Genomic DNA, 19,673 nt, shown 5'->3' on the forward strand with positions numbered 1-19,673 from the left:
ATCTAATATGTTTCGTTTGTTATAAAGTCTGTAATGAATGGTTTAAAAGATTAAAATCACTAGTTTATATGGATACAAAAGGAACCAATGCATTTGTTCGATCCTTGTATCCAATCTAATGAGTTTAACTTCATGTTACATCTATGGCGAACGATTTGAGGGATTGAAATCGCAAGTTCCCTCAATACGAGTGGGATTTAAGTGTTTCTTTTGATCACGCATATTTAATTGATTTTTTTTTACTTGTTGTAACATCCTTATTGAATTATTTAGTCGATTGTAATCACAAGTTTAAAAGAAAATTAATGAGATTCAAGTGATTGATTTGCTCATCGATATTTAATCTAATGTGTCTCACTTGTTATTACATCTATAATGAATTATTTAATTGATTCAAATCACAAGTTCATATGTATATAAGTGGGATCTATGCATTAGTTCGATCCCTTGTAGTTAATCCAATCGGTTGAACTTGTGGCTACATCAATAGTGAATGATCTATGGAAAGAAATCCTAAGTTTGTATCAATAATAGTGGGATTTTATTGATTCATTATTTGATCATGCATATTAAATTGAATGTGGATAAGACGTTGTTAATCCATATTAAATGATTTAGTACATTGAAATCACAATTTTAAACGAAAATGAATGAGATTCAAGTCATTCAATTGTGCAATCACAATAAATATAAGGTGTTTCACTTGTTATTACATCTAAAATGAATGATTTAAATGATTGCGATCACAAGTTCATATAGATACAAATGAGATCTAAGTATTAGTTTGATCCATTGCAGTTAATCCAATGAGTTAAACTTGTAGTTACATATCTAATGAGTTGATTCATTTGATCACACATATTTAATTGAAAGTGGTTAACTTATTGTTACATTCACATTGACTGATTTAGTGAATTGAAATCACAAGTTTGTATGAAAATGAAGGAGATTCAACTCATTCACTTGATCACTTATAGTTAATGTAATATGTTTCGCTTGTTACAATGTCTATAATGAATGATTAAAATGACTAAAATCACTAGTTTACATGGGTAGAAATGAGACCAATGCATTTGTTTAATCCCTTGTATCTAATGCAATGAGCTAACTTCTTGTTACATACATAGGGAACAATTTAAGAGATGAAATCACAAGTTCCTATCAATGCGAGTTGGTTTAAGTGATGCTTTTGATGACGCATATTTAATTGAATGTGCCTAACTTGTTGTTACATCCATATTGAATCATTTAGTAGACTGAAATCACAAGCTTAAAAGAAAATGAATGAGAATCAAGTGATTCGTTTGCTCACTTATATTTAATCTAATGTGTCTCACTTGTTGTTACATTGATAATGAATGATTTAAATGATTGAAATCACAATTTGTTTGATCTCTTTTAAATAATCCAACGAGTTTAACTTCTTGTTACATCTATAGCGAAGGATTTAAGGAATGGAAATCACAAGTTACTATCATTACGAGTGGAATTTAAGTGATTCTTTTGATCGCACATATTTAATTCAATGTGCTTAACTTGTTATTACATCCATATTAAATGATATAGTGAATTGAAATCACAAGATTAAAAGAAAATGAATGAGATCAACTGATTGATTTGCTCACTCATATTTAATCTAATGTGTCTCACTTGTTATTACATGTATAATGAATGATTTTAATGATTGAAATCACAAGTTCATATGTATGTAAATGGGATCATTACCTTAGTTACACCCCTTGTAGTTAATCCAATTAGTTGAACTTGTTGTTACATCATCTATGATGAATGATCTAAGGAAAAGAAATCACAAGTTTGTGTCAATAATAGTGGATTTAATTCATTCATTTGATCACACATATTAAATTAAATGTGTATAACATTTTATTAATACATATTAAAATGATGTAGTGGATTGAAATCACAAGTTTAAATGAAATTGAATGAGATTCAGGTTATTCATTTGCTCAATCACACTAAATATAATGTGTTTCACTTGTTATTGCATCTATAATGAATGATTTAAGTGATTGCAATCACAAGTTCACGTGGATACAAATGGATCTATGCATTAGTTTGATCCCTTGCAGTTAATCTAATGAGTTGAACTTGTAGTTACATATCTAATTATTGATCTAAGAGATTTAAATCATAAGTTCGTATCAATGCCCGAGAGATTTAATTCATTCATTTGATCACACATATTTAATTGAAAGTGGTTAACTTGTTGATGCATTCACATTGAATGGTTCGTATGAAAATGAATGAGATTCAACTCATTCAAATGATCTCTTGTAGTTAATCTAATATGTTTCGTTTGTTATAAAGTCTGTAATGAATGGTTTAAAAGATTAAAATCACTAGTTTATATGGATACAAAAGGAACCAATGCATTTGTTCGATCCCTTGTATCCAATCTAATGAGTTTAACTTCATGTTACATCTATGGCGAACGATTTGAGGGATTGAAATCGCAAGTTCCCTCAATACGAGTGGGATTTAAGTGTTTCTTTTGATCACGCATATTTAATTGATTTTTTTTTACTTGTTGTAACATCCTTATTGAATTATTTAGTCGATTGTAATCACAAGTTTAAAAGAAAATTAATGAGATTCAAGTGATTGATTTGCTCATCGATATTTAATCTAATGTGTCTCACTTGTTATTACATCTATAATGAATTATTTAATTGATTCAAATCACAAGTTCATATGTATATAAGTGGGATCTATGCATTAGTTCGATCCCTTGTAGTTAATCCAATCGGTTGAACTTGTGGCTACATCAATAGTGAATGATCTATGGAAAGAAATCCTAAGTTTGTATCAATAATAGTGGGATTTTATTGATTCATTCATTTGATCATGCATATTAAATTGAATGTGGATAAGACGTTGTTAATCCATATTAAATGATTTAGTACATTGAAATCACAATTTTAAACGAAAATGAATGAGATTCAAGTCATTCAATTGTGCAATCACAATAAATATAAGGTGTTTCACTTGTTATTACATCTAAAATGAATGATTTAAATGATTGCGATCACAAGTTCATATAGATACAAATGAGATCTAAGTATTAGTTTGATCCATTGCAGTTAATCCAATGAGTTAAACTTGTAGTTACATATCTAATGAGTTGATTCATTTGATCACACATATTTAATTGAAAGTGGTTAACTTATTGTTACATTCACATTGACTGATTTAGTGAATTGAAATCACAAGTTTGTATGAAAATGAAGGAGATTCAACTCATTCACTTGATCACTTATAGTTAATGTAATATGTTTCGCTTGTTACAATGTCTATAATGAATGATTAAAATGACTAAAATCACTAGTTTACATGGGTAGAAATGAGACCAATGCATTTGTTTAATCCCTTGTATCTAATGCAATGAGCTTAACTTCTTGTTACATACATAGGGAACAATTTAAGAGATGAAATCACAAGTTCCTATCAATGCGAGTTGGTTTAAGTGATGCTTTTGATGACGCATATTTAATTGAATGTGCCTAACTTGTTGTTACATCCATATTGAATCATTTAGTAGACTGAAATCACAAGCTTAAAAGAAAATGAATGAGAATCAAGTGATTCGTTTGCTCACTTATATTTAATCTAATGTGTCTCACTTGTTGTTACATTGATAATGAATGATTTAAATGATTGAAATCACAATTTGTTTGATCTCTTTTAAATAATCCAACGAGTTTAACTTCTTGTTACATCTATAGCGAAGGATTTAAGGAATGGAAATCACAAGTTACTATCATTACGAGTGGAATTTAAGTGATTCTTTTGATCGCACATATTTAATTCAATGTGCTTAACTTGTTATTACATCCATATTAAATGATATAGTGAATTGAAATCACAAGATTAAAAGAAAATGAATGAGACTCAACTGATTGATTTGCTCACTCATATTTAATCTAATGTGTCTCACTTGTTATTACATGTATAATGAATGATTTTAATGATTGAAATCACAAGTTCATATGTATGTAAATGGGATCATTACCTTAGTTACACCCCTTGTAGTTAATCCAATTAGTTGAACTTGTTGTTACATCATCTATGATGAATGATCTAAGGAAAAGAAATCACAAGTTTGTGTCAATAATAGTGGGATTTAATTCATTCATTTGATCACACATATTAAATTAAATGTGTATAACATTTTATTAATACATATTAAAATGATGTAGTGGATTGAAATCACAAGTTTAAATGAAATTGAATGAGATTCAGGTTATTCATTTGCTCAATCACACTAAATATAATGTGTTTCACTTGTTATTGCATCTATAATGAATGATTTAAGTGATTGCAATCACAAGTTCACGTGGATACAAATGGGATCTATGCATTAGTTTGATCCCTTGCAGTTAATCTAATGAGTTGAACTTGTAGTTACATATCTAATTATTGATCTAAGAGATTTAAATCATAAGTTCGTATCAATGCCCGAGAGATTTAATTCATTCATTTGATCACACATATTTAATTGAAAGTGGTTAACTTGTTGATGCATTCACATTGAATGGTTCGTATGAAAATGAATGAGATTCAACTCATTCAAATGATCTCTTGTAGTTAATCTAATATGTTTCGTTTGTTATAAAGTCTGTAATGAATGGTTTAAAAGATTAAAATCACTAGTTTATATGGATACAAAAGGAACCAATGCATTTGTTCGATCCCTTGTATCCAATCTAATGAGTTTAACTTCATGTTACATCTATGGCGAACGATTTGAGGGATTGAAATCGCAAGTTCCCTCAATACGAGTGGGATTTAAGTGTTTCTTTTGATCACGCATATTTAATTGATTTTTTTTTTACTTGTTGTAACATCCTTATTGAATTATTTAGTCGATTGTAATCACAAGTTTAAAAGAAAATTAATGAGATTCAAGTGATTGATTTGCTCATCGATATTTAATCTAATGTGTCTCACTTGTTATTACATCTATAATGAATTATTTAATTGATTCAAATCACAAGTTCATATGTATATAAGTGGGATCTATGCATTAGTTCGATCCCTTGTAGTTAATCCAATCGGTTGAACTTGTGGCTACATCAATAGTGAATGATCTATGGGAAAGAAATCCTAAGTTTGTATCAATAATAGTGGGATTTTATTGATTCATTCATTTGATCATGCATATTAAATTGAATGTGGATAAGACGTTGTTAATCCATATTAAATGATTTAGTACATTGAAATCACAATTTTAAACGAAAATGAATGAGATTCAAGTCATTCAATTGTGCAATCACAATAAATATAAGGTGTTTCACTTGTTATTACATCTAAAATGAATGATTTAAATGATTGCGATCACAAGTTCATATAGATACAAATGAGATCTAAGTATTAGTTTGATCCATTGCAGTTAATCCAATGAGTTAAACTTGTAGTTACATATCTAATGAGTTGATTCATTTGATCACACATATTTAATTGAAAGTGGTTAACTTATTGTTACATTCACATTGACTGATTTAGTGAATTGAAATCACAAGTTTGTATGAAAATGAAGGAGATTCAACTCATTCACTTGATCACTTATAGTTAATGTAATATGTTTCGCTTGTTACAATGTCTATAATGAATGATTAAAATGACTAAAATCACTAGTTTACATGGGTAGAAATGAGACCAATGCATTTGTTTAATCCTTGTATCTAATGCAATGAGCTTAACTTCTTGTTACATACATAGGAACAATTTAGAGATGAAATCACAAGTTCCTATCAATGCGAGTTGGTTTAAGTGATGCTTTTGATGACGCATATTTAATTGAATGTGCCTAACTTGTTGTTACATCCATATTGAATCATTTAGTAGACTGAAATCACAAGCTTAAAAGAAAATGAATGAGAATCAAGTGATTCGTTTGCTCACTTATATTTAATCTAATGTGTCTCACTTGTTGTTACATTGATAATGAATGATTTAAATATTGAAATCACAATTTGTTGATCTCTTTTAAATAATCAACAGTTTAACTTCTTGTTACATCTATAGCGAAGATTTAGGAATGGAATCACAAGTTACTATATTACAGTGGAATTTAAGTGATTCTTTGATCCACATATTTAATTCAATGTGTTAACTGTTACATCCATTAAATGTTAGTGAATTGAAATCACAAGTTAAGAAAATGAATGAGATCAACTGATTGATTTGCTCACTCATATTTAATCTAATGTGTTCACTTGTTATTACATGTATAATGAATGATTTAAAATTGAAATCACAAGTTTATATGTATGTAAATGGGATCATACCTTAGTTACACCCTTGTAGTTAATCCAATTAGTTGAACTTGTTGTTACATCATCTATGAGGAAGATCTAGGAAAAGAATCACAAGTTGTGTCAATATAGTGGATTTAATTCATTCTTTGATCGCATATTAATTTAATTGTATACTTTTTAATCATATTAAATATTAGTGGATTGAAATCACAAGTTTAAATGAAATGAATGAGATTCAGTTATTCTTTCTCTTTATTAATCTAATGTGTCTCACTTGTTGTTACATTGATAATGAATGATTTAAATGATTGAAATCACAATTTGTTTGATCTCTTTTAAATAATCCAACGAGTTTAACTTCTTGTTACATCTATAGCGAAGGATTTAAGGAATGGAAATCACAAGTTACTATCATTACGAGTGGAATTTAAGTGATTCTTTTGATCGCACATATTTAATTCAATGTGCTTAACTTGTTATTACATCCATATTAAATGATATAGTGAATTGAAATCACAAGATTAAAAGAAAATGAATGAGATCAACTGATTGATTTGCTCACTCATATTTAATCTAATGTGTCTCACTTGTTATTACATGTATAATGAATGATTTTAATGATTGAAATCACAAGTTCATATGTATGTAAATGGGATCATTACCTTAGTTACACCCCTTGTAGTTAATCCAATTAGTTGAACTTGTTGTTACATCATCTATGATGAATGATCTAAGGAAAAGAAATCACAGTTTGTGTCAATAATAGTGGATTTAATTCATTCATTTGATCACACATATTAAATTAAATGTGTATAACATTTTATTAATACATATTAAAATGATGTAGTGGATTGAAATCACAAGTTTAAATGAAATTGAATGAGATTCAGGTTATTCATTTGCTCAATCACACTAAATATAATGTGTTTCACTTGTTATTGCATCTATAATGAATGATTTAAGTGATTGCAATCACAAGTTCACGTGGATACAAATGGGATCTATGCATTAGTTTGATCCCTTGCAGTTAATCTAATGAGTTGAACTTGTAGTTACATATCTAATTATTGATCTAAGAGATTTAAATCATAAGTTCGTATCAATGCCCGAGAGATTTAATTCATTCATTTGATCACACATATTTAATTGAAAGTGGTTAACTTGTTGATGCATTCACATTGAATGGTTCGTATGAAAAGAATGAGATTCAACTCATTCAAATGATCTCTTGTAGTTAATCTAATATGTTTCGTTTGTTATAAAGTCTGTAATGAATGGTTTAAAAGATTAAAATCACTAGTTTATATGGATACAAAAGAACCAATGCATTTGTTCGATCCTTGTATCCAATCTAATGAGTTTAACTTCATGTTACATCTATGGCGAACGATTTGAGGGATTGAAATCACAAGTTCCCTCAATACGATGGATTTAAGTGTTTCTTTTGATCACGCATATTAATTGATTTTTTTTTACTTGTTGTAACATCCTATTGAATTATTTAGTCGATTGTAATCACAAGTTTAAAAGAAAATTAATGAGATTCAAGTGATTGATTTGCTCATCGATATTAATCTAATGTGTCTCACTTGTTATTACATCTATAATGAATTATTTAATTGATTCAAATCACAAGTTCATATGTATATAAGTGGGATCTATGCATTAGTTCGATCCCTTGTAGTTAATCCAATCGGTTGAACTTGTGGCTACATCAATAGTGAATGATCTATGGAAAGAAATCCAAGTTTGTATCAATAATAGTGGGATTTTATTGATTCATTCATTTGATCATGCATATTAAATTGAATGTGGATAAGACGTTGTTAATCCATATTAAATGATTTAGTACATTGAAATCACAATTTAAACGAAAATGAATGAGATTCAAGTCATTCAATTGTGCAATCACATAAATATAAGGTGTTTCACTTGTTATTACATCTAAAATGAATGATTTAAATGATTGCGATCACAAGTTCATATAGATACAAATGAGATCTAAGTATTAGTTGATCCATTGCAGTTAATCCAATGAGTTAAACTTGTAGTTACATATCTAATGAGTTGATTCATTTGATCACACATATTTATTGAAAGTGGTTAACTTATTGTTACATTCACATTGACTGATTTAGTGAATTGAAATCACAAGTTTGTATGAAAATGAAGAGATTCAACTCATTCACTTGATCACTTATAGTTAATGTAATATGTTTCGCTTGTTACAATGTCTATAATGAATGATTAAAATGACTAAAATCACTAGTTTACATGGGTAGAAATGAGACCAATGCATTTGTTTAATCCCTTGTATCTAATGCAATGAGCTTAACTTCTTGTTACATACATAGGGAACAATTTAAGATATGAAATCACAAGTTCTTATCATGTTTGATGACGCATATTTAATTGAATGTGCCTAACTTGTTGTTACATCCATATTGAATCATTTAGTAGACTGAAATCACAAGCTTAAAAGAAAATGAATGAGAATCAAGTGATTCGTTTGCTCACTTATATTTAATCTAATGTGTCCACTTGTTGTTACATTGATAATGAATGATTTAAATGATTGAAATCACAATTGTTTGATCTCTTTTAATAATCCAACGAGTTTAACTTCTTGTTACATCTATAGCGAGGATTTAAGGAATGGAAATCACAAGTTACTATCATTACGAGTGGAATTTAAGTGATTCTTTTGATCGCACATATTTAATTCAATGTGCTTAACTTGTTATTACATCCATATTAAATGATATAGTGAATTGAAATCACAAGATTAAAAGAAAATGAATGAGACTCAACTGATTGATTTGCTCACTCATATTTAATCTAAGTGTCTCACTTGTTATTACATGTATAATGAATGATTTTAATGATTGAAATCACAAGTTCATATGTATGTAAATGGATCATTACCTTAGTTACACCCCTTGTAGTTAATCCAATTAGTTGAACTTGTTGTTACATCATCATGATGAATGATCTAAGGAAAAAAATCACAAGTTTGTGTCAATAATAGTGGGATTTAATTCATTCATTTGATCACACATATTAAATTAAATGTGTATAACATTTTATTAATACATATTAAAATGATGTAGTGGATTGAAATCACAAGTTAAATGAAATTGAATGAGATTCAGGTTATTCATTTGCTCAATCACACTAAATATAATGTGTTTCACTTGTTATGCATCTATAATGAATGATTTAAGTGATTGCAATCACAAGTTCACGTGGATACAAATGGGATCTATGCATTAGTTTGATCCTTGCAGTTAATCTATGAGTTAACTTGTAGTTACATATCTAATTATTGATCTAAGAGATTTAAATCATAAGTTGTATCAATGCCCGAGAGATTTAATTCATTCATTTGATCACACATATTTAATTGAAAGTGGTTAACTTGTTGATGCATTCACATTGAATGGTTCGTATGAAAATGAATGAGATTCAACTCATTCAAATGATCTCTTGTAGTTAATCTAATATGTTTCGTTTGTTATAAAGTCTGTAATAATGGTTTAAAAGATTAAAATCACTAGTTTATATGGATACAAAAGGAACCAATGCATTTGTTCGATCCCTTGTATCCAATCTAATGAGTTTAACTTCATGTTACATCTATGGCGAACGATTTGAGGGATTGAAATCGCAAGTTCCCTCAATACGAGTGGATTTAAGTGTTTCTTTGATCACCATATTTAATTGATTTTTTTTTACTTGTTGTAACATCCTTATTGAATTATTTAGTCGATTGTAATCACAAGTTTAAAAGAAAATTAATGAGATTCAAGTGATTGATTTGCTCATCGATATTTAATCTAATGTGTCTCACTTGTTATTACATCTATAATGAATTATTTAATTGATTCAAATCACAAGTTCATATGTATATAAGTGGATCTATGCATTAGTTCGATCCCTTGTAGTTAATCCAATCGGTTGAACTTGTGGCTACATCAATAGTGAATGATCTATGGGAAAGAAATCCTAAGTTTGTATCAATAATAGTGGGATTTTATTGATTCATTCATTTGATCATGCATATTAAATTGAATGTGGATAAGACGTTGTTAATCCATATTAAATGATTTAGTACATTGAAATCACAATTTTAAACGAAAATGAATGAGATTCAAGTCATTCAATTGTGCAATCACAATAAATATAAGGTGTTTCACTTGTTATTACATCTAAAATGAATGTTTAAATGATTGCGATCACAAGTTCATATAGATACAAATGAGATCTAAGTATTAGTTTGATCCATTGCAGTTAATCCAATGAGTTAAACTTGTAGTTACATATCTAATGAGTTGATTCATTTGATCACACATATTTAATTGAAAGTGGTTAACTTATTGTTACATTCACATTGACTGATTTAGTGAATTGAAATCACAAGTTTGTATGAAAATGAAGGAGATTCAACTCATTCACTTGATCACTTATAGTTAATGTAATACGTTTCGCTTGTTACAATGTCTATAATGAATGATTAAAATGACTAAAATTACTAGTTTACATGGGTAGAAATGAGACCAATGCATTTTTAATCCCTTGTATCTATGCAATGAGCTTAACTTCTTGTTACATACATAGGAACAATTTAGGAGATGAAATCACAAGTTCCTATGAATGCGAGTTGGTTTAAGTGATGCTTTTCATGACGCATATTTAATTGAATGTGCCCAACTTGTTGTTACATCCATATTGAATCATTTAGTAGACTGAAATCACAAGCTTAAAAGAAAATGAATGAGAATCAAGTGATTCGTTTGCTCACTTATATCTAATCTAATGTGTCTCACTTGTTGTTACATTGATAAAGAATGATTTAAATGATTGAAATCACAATTTGTTTGATCTCTTTAAATAATCCAACGAGTTTAACTTCTTGTTACATCTATAGCGAAGGATTTAAGGAATGGAAATCACAAGTTACTATCATTACGAGTGGAATTTAAGTGATTCTCTTGATCGCACATATTTAATTCAATGTGCTTAACTTGTTATTTCATCCATATTAAATGATATAGTGAATTGAAATCACAAGATTAAAGAAAATGAATGAGACTCAACTGATTGATTTGCTCACTCATATTTAATCTAATGTGTCTCACTTGTTATTACATGTATAATTAATGATTTTAATGATTGAAATCACAAGTTCATATGTATGTAAATGGGATCATTACCTTAGTTACACCCCTTGTAGTTAATCCAATTAGTTGAACTTGTTGTTACATCATCTATGATGAATGATTTAAGGAAAAGAAATCACAAGTTTGTGTCAATAATAGTGGGATTTAATTCATTCATTTGATCACACATATTAAATTAAATGTGTATAACATTTTATTAATACATATTAAAATGATGTAGTGGATTGAAATCACAAGTTTAAATGAAATTGAATGAGATTGTTATTACATCTAAAATGAATGATTTAAATGATTACGATCATAAGTTCATATAGATACAAATGAGATCTGAGTATTAGTTTGATCTATTGCAGTTAATCCAATGAGTTAAACTTGTAGTTACATATCTAATGAGTTGATTCATTTGATCACACATATTTAATTGAAAGTGGTTAACTTATTGCTACATTCAGATTGACTGATTTAGTGAATTGAAATCACAAGTTTGTATGAAAATGAAGGAGATTCAACTCATTCACTTGATCACTTATAGTTAATGTAATATGTTTCGCTTGTTACAATGTCTATAATGAATGATTAAAATGACTAAAATCACTAGTTTACATGGGTAGAAATGAGACCAATGCATTTGTTTAATCCCTTGTATCTAATGCAATGAGCTTAACTTCTTGTTACATACATAGGGAACAATTTAAGAGATGAAATCACAAATTCCTATCAATGCGAGTTGGTTTAGGTGATGCTTTGATGACGCATATTTAATTGAATGTGTCTAACTTGTTGTTACATCCATATTGAATCATTTAGTAGACTGAAATCACAAGCTTAAAAGAAAATGAATGAGAATCAAGTGATTCGTTTGCTCACTTATATTTGATTTAATGTGTCTCACTTGTTGCTACATTGATAATGAATGATTTAAATGATTGAAATCACAATTTGTTTGATCTCTTTTAAATAATCCAACGAGTTTAACTTCTTGTTACATCTATAGCGAAGGATTTAAGGAATGGAAATCACAAGTTACTATCATTACGAGTGGAATTTAAGTGATTCTTTTGATCGCACATATTTAATTCAATGTGCTTAACTGTTATTACATCCACATTAAATGATATGGTGAATTGAAATCACAAGATTAAAAGAAAATGAATGAGACTCAACTGATTGATTTGCTCCCTCATATTTAATCTAATGTGTCTCACTTGTTATTACATGTATAATGAATGATTTTAATGATTGAAATCACAAGTTCATATGTACGTAAATGGGATCATTACCTTAGTTACACCCTTGTAGTTAATCCAATTAGTTGAACTTGTTGTTCCATCATCTATGATGAATGATTTAAGGAAAAGAAATCACATGTTTGTGTCAATAATAGTGGGATTTAATTCATTCATTTGATCACACATATTAAATTAAATGTGTATAACATTTTATTAATACATATTAAAATGATGTAGAGGATTGAAATCACAAGTTTAAATGAAATTGAATGAGATTCAGGTCATTCATTTGCTCAATCACACTAAATATAATGTGTTTCACTTGTTATTGCATCTATAATGAATGATTTAAGTGATTGCAATCACAAGTTCACGTGGATACAAATGGGATCTATGCATTAGTTTGATCCTTGCAGTCAATCTAATGAGTTGAACTTGTAGTTACATATCTAATTATTGATCTAAGAGATTTAAATCATAAGTTCGTATCAATGCCCAAGAGATTTAATTCATTCATTTGATCACACATATTTAATTGAAAGTGGTTAACTTGTTGATGCATTCACAATGAATGGTTCGTATGAAAATGAATGAGATTCACCTCATTCAAATGATCTCTTGTAGTTAATCTAATATGTTTCGTTTGTTATAAAGTCTGTAATGAATGGTTTAAAAGATTAAAGTCACTAGTTTATATGGATACAAAAGAACCAATGCATTTGTTCGATCCCTTGTATCCAATCTAATGAGTTTAACTTCATGTTACATCTATGGCGAACGATTTGAGGGATTGAAATCGTAAGTTCTCTCAATACGAGTGGGATTTAAGTGTTTCTTCCTTATTGGATTATTTAGTCGATTATAATCACAAGTTTAAAAGAAAATTAATGAGATTCAAGTGATTGATTTGCTCATCGATATTTAATCTAATGTGTCTCTCTTGTTATTACATCTATAATGAATTATTTAATTGATTCAAATCACAAGTTCATATGTATATAAGTGGGATCTATGCATTAGTTCGATCCCTTATAGTTAATCCAATCGGTTGAACTTATGGCTACATCAATAGTGAATGATCTATGGGAAAGAAATCCTAAGTTTGTATCAATAATAGTGGGATTTTATTGATTCATTCATTTGATCATGCATATTAAATTGAATACGGATAAGACGTTGTTAATCTATATTAAATGATTTAGTACATTGAAATCACAATTTTAAACGAAAATGAATGAGATTCAAGTCATTCAATTGTGCATCCACAATAAATATAAGGTGTTTCACTTGTTATTACATCTAAAATGAATTATTTAAATGATTGCGATCACAAGTTCATATAGATACAAATGAGATCTAAGTATTAGTTTGATCCATTGCAGTTAATCCAATGAGTTAAACTTGTAGTTACAATCTAATGAGTTGATTCATTTGATCACACATATTTCATTGAAAGTGGTTAACTTATTGTTACATTCACATTGACTGATTTAGTGAATTGAAATCACAAGTTTGTATGAAAATGAAGGAGATTCAACTCATTCACTTGATCACTTATAGTTAATGTAATATGTTTCGCTTTTACAATGTTTATAATGAATGATTAAAATGACTAAAATCACTAGTTTACATGGGTAGAAATGAGACCAATGCATTTGTTTAATCCCTTGTATCTAATGCAATGAGCTTAACTTCTTGTTACATACATTGGGAACAATTTAAGATATGAAATCACAAGTTCCTATCAATGCAAGTTGTTTTAAGTGATGCTTTTGATAACGCATATTTAATTGAATGTGCCTAACTTGTTGTTACATCCATATTGAATCATTTAGTAGACTGAAATCACAAGCTTAAAAGAAAATGAATGAGAATCAAGTGATTCGTTTGCTCACTTATATTTAATATAATGTGTCTCACTTGTTATTACATTGATAATGAATGATTTAAATGATTGAAATCACAATTTGTTTGATCTCTTTTAAATAATCCAACGAGTTTAACTTCTTGTTACATCTATAGCGAAGGATTTAAGGAATGGAAATCACAAGTTACTATCATTACGAGTGGAATTTAAGTGATTCTTTTGATCGCACATATTTAATTCAATGAGCTTAACTTGTTATTACATCCATATTAAATGATATAGTGAATTGAAATCACAAGGTTAAAAGAAAATGAATGAGACTCAACTGATTGATTTGCTCACTCATATTTAATCTAATGTGTCTCACTTGTTATTACATGTATAATGAATGATTTTAATGATTGAAATAACAAGTTCATATTTATGTAAATGGGATCATTACCTTAGTTACACCCCTTGTAGTTAATCCAATTAGTTGAACTTGTTGTTACATCATCTATGATGAATGATCTAAGGAAAAGAAATCACAAGTTTGTGTCAATAATAGTGGGATTTAATTCAGTCATTCGATCACACATATTAAATTAAATGTGTATAACATTTTATTAATACACATTAAAATGATGTAGTGGATTGAAATCACAAGTTTAAATGAAATTGAATAAGATTCAGGTTATTCATTTGCTCAATCACACTAAATATAATGTGTTTCACTTGTTATTGCATCTATAATGAATGATTTAAGTGATTGCAATCACAAGTTCACATGGATACAAATGGGATCTATGCATTAGTTTGATCCCTTGCAGTTAATCTAATGAGTTGAACTTGTAGTTAAATATCTAATTATTGATCTAAGAGATTTAAATCATAAGTTCGTATCAATGCCGTGAGATTAATTCATTCATTTGATCACACATATTTAATTGAAAGTGGTTAACTTGTTGATGCATTCACATTGAATGGTTCGTATGAAAATGAATGAAATTCAACTCATTCAACTTGATCACTATATGTAGTTTAATCGTAATATGTTTTATGTTAAATCATGTTTTATATAAATGAATGATTGTTATTGTATAAAATGATTAAAATCACTAGTTTACATGGGTAGAAAAATGAGAACCAATGGCATTTGTTTAATCCCTTGTATCTAATGCAATGAGTCTTAACTTCTTGTTACATACATATAGGGAACAATTTAGGAGATGAAATCAGCAAGTTCCTATCAATGCGAGTTGGTTTAAGTGATGCTTTTCATGACGCATATTTAATTGAATGTGCCAACTTGTTGTTACATCCATATTGAATCATTTAGTAGACTGAAATCACAAGCTTAAAAGAAATGAATGAGAATCAAGTGATTCGTTTGCTCACTTATATTAATCTAATGTGTCTCACTTGTTGTTACATTGATAATGAATGATTTAAATGATTGAAATCACAATTTGTTTGATCTCTTTTAAATAATCCAACGAGTTTAACTTCTTGTTACATCTATAGCGAAGGATTTAAGGAATGAAATCACAAGTTACTATCATTACGAGTGGAATTTAAGTGATTCTTTTGATCGCACATATTTAATTCAATGTGCTTAACTTGTTATTACATCCATATTAAATGATATAGTGAATTGAAATCACAAGATTAAAAGAAAATGAATGAGACTCAACTGATTGATTTGCTCCTCATATTTAATCTAATGTGTCTCACTTGTTATTACATGTATAATGAATGATTTTAATCATTGAAATCACAAGTTCATATGTATGTAAATGGGATCATTACCTTAGTTACACCCCTTGTAGTTAATCCAATTAGTTGAACTTGTTGTTACATATCTATGATGAATGATTTAAGGAAAAGAAATCACAAGTTTGTGTCAATAATAGTGGGATTTAATTCATTCATTTGATCACACATATTAAATTAAATGTGTATAACATTTTATTAATACATATTAAAATGATGTAGTGGATTGAAATCACAAGTTTAAATGAAATTGAATGAGATTGTTATTACATCTAAAATGAATGATTTAAATGATTACGATCACAAGTTCATATAGATACAAATGAGATCTGAGTATTAGTTTGATCCATTGCAGTTAATCCAATGAGTTAAACTTGTAGTTACATATCTAATGAGTTGATTCATTTGATCACACATATTTAATTGAAAGTGGTTAACTTATTGCTACATTCACATTGACTGATTTAGTGAATTGAAATCACAAGTTTGTATGAAAATGAAGGAGATTCAACTCATTCACTTGATCACTTATATTAATGTAATATGTTTCGCTTGTTACAATGTCTATAATGAATGATTAAAATGACTAAAATCACTAGTTTACATGGGTAGAAATGAGACCAATGCATTTGTTTAATCCCTTGTATCTAATGCAATGAGCTTAACTTCTTGTTACATACATAGGAACAATTTAAGAGATGAAATCAAAGTTCCTATCAATGCGAGTTGGTTTAAGTGATGCTTTTGATGACGCATATTTAATTGAATGTGCCTAACTTGTTGTTACATCCATATTGAATCATTTAGTAGACTGAAATCACAAGCTTAAAAGAAAATGAATGAGAATCAAGGGATTCGTTTGCTCACTTATATTTAATCTAATGTGTCTCACTTGTTGTTACATTTATAATGAATGATTTAAATGATTGAAATCACAATTTGTTTGATCTCTTTTAAATAATCCAACGAGTTTAACTTCTTGTTACATCTATAGCGAAGGATTTAAGGAATGAAATCACAAGTTACTATCATTACAAGTGGAATTTAAGTTTCTTTTGATCGCACATATTTAATTCAATGTGCTTAACTTGTTATTACATCCATATTAAATGATATAGTGAATTGAAATCACAAGATTAAAAGAAAATGAATGAGACTCAACTGATTGATTTGCTCACTCATATTTAATCTAATGTGTCTCACTTGTTATTACATGTATAATGAATGATTTTAATCATTGAAATCGCAAGTTCATATGTATGTAAATGGGATCATTACCTTAGTTACACCCCTTGTAGTTAATCCAATTAGTTGAACTTGTTGTTACATCATCTATGATGAATGATTTAAGGAAAAGAAATCACAAGTTTGTGTCAATAATAGTGGGATTTAATTCATTCATTTGATCACACATATTAAATTAAATGTGTATAACATTTTATTAATACATATTAAAATGATGTAGTGGATTGAAATCACAAGTTTAAATGAAATTGAATGAGATTGTTATTACATCTAAAATGAATGATTTAAATGATTACGATCACAAGTTCATATAGATACAAATGAGATCTGAGTATTAGTTTGATCCATTGCAGTTAATCCAATGAGTTAAACTTGTAGTTATATATCTAATGAGTTGATTCATTTGATCACACAAATTTAATTGAAAGTGGTTAACTTATTGTTACATTCACATTGACTGATTTAGTGAATTGAAATCACAAGTTTGTATGAAAATGAAGGAGATTCAACTCATTCACTTGATCACTTATAGTTAATGTAATATGTTTCGCTTGTTACAATGTCTATAATGAATGATTAAAATGACTAAATTACTAGTTTACATGGGTAGAAATGAGACCAATGCATTTGTTTAATCCCTTGTATCTAATGCAATGAGCTTAACTTCTTGTTACATACATAGGGAACAATTTAGGAGATGAAATCAGAAGTTCCTATCAATGCGAGTTGGTTTAAGTGATGCTTTTCATGACGCATATTTAATTGAATGTGCCCAACTTGTTGTTACATCCATATTGAATCATTTAGTAGACTGAAATCACAAGCTTAAAAGAAAATGAATGAGAATCAAGTGATTCGTTTGCTCACTTATATCTAATCTAATCTGTCTCACTTGTTGTTACATTGATAATGAATGATTTAAATGATTGAAATCACAATTTGTTTGATCTCTTTTAAATAATCCAACGAGTTTAACTTCTTGTTACATCTATAGCGAAGGATTTAAGGAATGGAAATCACAAGTTACTATCATTACGAGTGGAATTTAAGTGATTCTTTTGATCGCACATATTTAATTCAATGTGCTTAACTTGTTATTACATCAATATTAAATGATATAGTGAATTGAAATCACAAGATTAAAAGAAAATGAATGAGACTCAACTGATTGATTTGCTCGCTCATATTTAATCTAATGTGTCTCACTTGTTATTACATGTATAATGAATTATTTTAATCATTGAAATCACAAGTTCATATGTATGTAAATGGGATCATTACCTTAGTTACACCCCTTGTAGTTAATCCAATTAGTTAAACTTGTTGTTACATCATCTATGATGAATGATTTAAGGAAAAGAAATCACAAGTTTGTGTCAATAATAGTGGGATTTAATTCATTCATTTGCTCACACATATTAAATTAAATGTGTATAACATTTTATTAATACATATTAAAATGATGTAGTGGATTGAAATCACAAGTTTAAATGAAATTGAATGAGAATGTTATTACATCTAAAATGAATGATTTAAATGATTACGATCACAAGTTCATATAGATACAAATGAGATCTGAGTATTAGTTTGATCCATTGCAGTTAATCCAATGAGTTAAACTTGTAGTTACATATCTAATGAGTTGATTCATTTGATCACACATATTTAATCGAAAGTGGTTAACTTATTGCTACATTCACATTGACTGATTTAGTGAATTGAAATCACAAGTTTGTATGAAAATGAAGGAGATTCAACTCATTCACTTGATCACTTATAGTTAATGTAATATGTTTCGCTTGTTACAATGTCTATAATGAATGATTAAAATGACTAAACTCACTAGTTTACATGGGTAGAAATGAGACCAATGCATTTGTTTAATCCCTTGTATCTAATGCAATGAGCTTAACTACTTGTTACATACATAAGGAACAATTTAAGAGATGAAATCACAAGTTCCTATCAATGCGAGTTGGTTTAGGTGATGCTTTTGATGACACATATTTAATTGAATGCGCCTAACTTGTTTTTACATCCATATTGAATCATTTAGTAGACTGAAATCACAAGCTTAAAAGAAAATGAATGAGAATCAAGGGATTCGTTTGCTCACTTATAT

The sequence above is a fragment of the Nymphaea colorata genome, unplaced genomic scaffold (genome assembly GCF_008831285.2).
Source record: "Nymphaea colorata isolate Beijing-Zhang1983 unplaced genomic scaffold, ASM883128v2 scaffold0001, whole genome shotgun sequence".
Taxonomy (NCBI): Eukaryota; Viridiplantae; Streptophyta; class Magnoliopsida; order Nymphaeales; family Nymphaeaceae; genus Nymphaea; species Nymphaea colorata.